This window comes from Eptatretus burgeri, chromosome 11 (assembly GCF_056783735.1).
Source record: "Eptatretus burgeri isolate ZD-2024b chromosome 11, Ebu_testis_v1, whole genome shotgun sequence".
Classification (NCBI taxonomy): Eukaryota; Metazoa; Chordata; class Myxini; order Myxiniformes; family Myxinidae; genus Eptatretus; species Eptatretus burgeri.
This window is the reverse complement of record NC_140971.1, coordinates 4,524,088-4,527,498: the sequence shown is the minus strand read 5'-3', so window position 1 is coordinate 4,527,498 and position 3,411 is coordinate 4,524,088.

The window sequence follows — 3,411 nt, the reverse complement described above, 5'->3', positions numbered from 1 at the left end:
ATATACATACATACATACATACATACATACATACATACATACATACATACATACATACATACATACACACACACACACACACACACACACACACACACACACACACACACACACACACACACCCACAATAGAGGTTATGGCATGTGCGGAAATTAAATAAAGCCACGAATGCTGGCGTCTCCAGGCATTTATAAGCATAACAATGTATCCGGCGATTCATAGGTATGATCAGACATTCGATGAAATGAATGAGGAAAGTGAAAAAAAAATATCGTTAAGGAGTCGTTACGGCCTGTTCCAAATCAAGGCATTGTTGAGCAGGCCAGAAAAAATGGTGAATTAAGACTGCAGTGAGGGAGCAAGGTGGTCAAGGATAGCGGCACCCCAAGTAAGATTTGGTTGTGGGACTTGTAGAGAAAGGGGGGGGGAAGGGAGGTGGAGTAGTACAGGATTGAACAAAATGGGGTATGTTAAAATAGCATGCAGAGACCGCTGGGAGATGTCCATGGGGGTGGAGGGAAGGCAGTGTGAGGGGAAGGGAAGGAAATTACGATAAAACGTGCCCAAACAGCAACATTTTCTTTATAACCACCAGGTTCTATATAAAAGTGGGCGGGAGCATTTAAAACACATGCTATCCACCTGGCAAAGTCCTGCCTGCATGCTTGTACATACAAATACCTCAACACCTTTCCGGTCAGCTCACTGTGAATCTGATTCGTGCATGGGGAAGCAGTTTTAAATTCAAAACTAAACCGTGAGTCCTTAACAGAGAGAGAGAGATAGAGATAGAGATAGAGATAGAGATAGAGATAGAGATAGAGATATATGCAATGCCCAGTTTAACGTCAATCTGAGAGACGGTGCACACATTGATGAATCGCCCTACTTGTGAAACACTGGGATGATGGTTTATTGCTGGGTCTAAATTCAAACCCAGGCTGGATAGCTTAGAGTGAGCATGCGTACCTCTCGGTTATCCTGATGTGATATGGCAATTCATTGTTTTGTCACAACTGAAAATATTTTTTACTCATTGTAATCATCTAATTAATTTTGCCTTCCTAACTCCGGTATCGAACCGTGGTATCGCCATCGAAGCTTGACGAGCACGCCATGTGGCTTCAACGAGTACTCAAACAAAACGGTTAGAGACTTTTTTTTCAACAAAACATTTCATTTTTTTTTTATATGTTTTTATCGATGCTGAAGTGACGGTTCATATAATGAAAGAAGATCACACAAAAAGGGGAAATGTGGTGTAAAATAAAATTGCAAGCCAGCCACTATCCAATGCATCGCATGACAAAGTGGGGCCAACACAGCAAGTGGCCCCTGAACTTTGTTCAAGTCAAGTGATAGACAGTATTCAGTTCTTCTTGCATATGGTAGCTTTCATTTTGTTGGGCTACAATTATGCCACTGATGCTGTGCCCCGATACCAGTACACTGGTACTCATTTCACCAACCTCAGAAGGATGACAGGCTGAGTCAACTCCACCTGGTGTTAATCCAATGGCTGACAGGACTTGAACTCAGGACTCTAACAGCCCAAACCAGCCACCCTAACCACTAAGCCAACCCCAGCCATAGTAATCAATGACAGTGCGAATATTGTAGAACATTCGCCAAGTAGCTTAAGCACTCAAGGAAACACTCCAATGAAAGGGTTGGTAAGGAACAGCTGGCTTGGCAAGCGATTAGTGATTGTTCATCCGTCATATTAAACAGCTCCCGGAAACGCCCAAAATGTGAAACTATGTCCGAATTGGCCAAATGAATACTGTTTTAGCAGTCGGAACTGCTGCTAGGTTCAATTCTGGAGCTTAATTGTTGGAATTTGGCTTCGATTAAAGAGATTCTCGAGGTTATGGCATGTGCAGAAATGAAATAAAGCCATGGACATTGACGTCTTTGGGCGTTTATAAGCATTGCAATATATCCAGCGATTCATGGCTATGATGATCAGGCGATCGTTAATATAAGTGAGGAAAATGAAAATAACAACTTTATCGTAAAGAAATCGTTGTGGCATGTTCCAAGCCAAGGCATTGTTGAGCAGGCCAAAAATTGCCGACTTAAGGCTCCAGCGAGCTGACAGAGGGCTAACCAAGATGGCGGCACACCATCTTTGCAAGGCTTATTTTGGTTTTTCGTGATGAGCACCCCTTAAATTATCTTCCAAAGGCGAGTTAAAATTAACCGAAACACCCAGTTTTCATCCATGCACCACCTTGGAGTTGCCTTAATACGCATGCAAAGTTTGGGGCCGCGAGGTTTCATGGTTTTGGAGTTATGGAGGAGACGGGCGGACGGATGGATGGACTGACGGACGGACACACACTGACATTTATTATTATATATTATATACACACACACACACACACACACACACACACACACACACACACAAAAACACACATACACACACAAAACCACACACACACACACACACATATATACACACACACACACACACATATATATATACATACACACACAAACATAAACACGCACACAAACATAAACACACACACACAAAAACACACTAACACACATAAACACACACCCAAACATACACACTAACAAACATAAACACACACACACACATCAGTGACACACTAAACACACACACACATACACACACAAAAACACACTTAAACACATGCCCAAACATACACACTAACAAACAAACACACATACACACACACACACACACACACACACACACACACACACACACACACAAACATAAACACACACAAAACCACACACACACACACACATATATATACACACACACACACACACATATATATACATACACACACAAACATAAACACGCACACAAACATAAACACACTAACACACACCCAAACATACACACTAACACACTTACACACATACACACACAAAAACACACTTACACACATACACACACAAAAACACACTTACACACATACACACACAAAAACACACTTACACACATAAACACACAAAAACACACTTACACACATAAACACATGCCCAAACATACACACTAACAAACAAACACACACACACACGCACACACACACAAACAAACAAACAAACACACAAACATAAACACATACAAACACACATAAACACACATACATATATATATATATATATATATATATATATATATATATATATATATATATATATATATATATATATATATATATATATATATATTGTTGCGGTCTTCGCGCCCGCCGGCGTGCGGACGGCCACGTAACTCGAATCGCGGCACGTCGCCCACCGGACGGACAATCCAGTCGTGACCCTCTCGGACTAACGCCGGGAACCAGTCACGGGTGGACCTTTCGGTCTCACCGCGATCGAGCCAATCAGCCCCCGCGTGGGATAGGGTTGCTCGCCAAATTC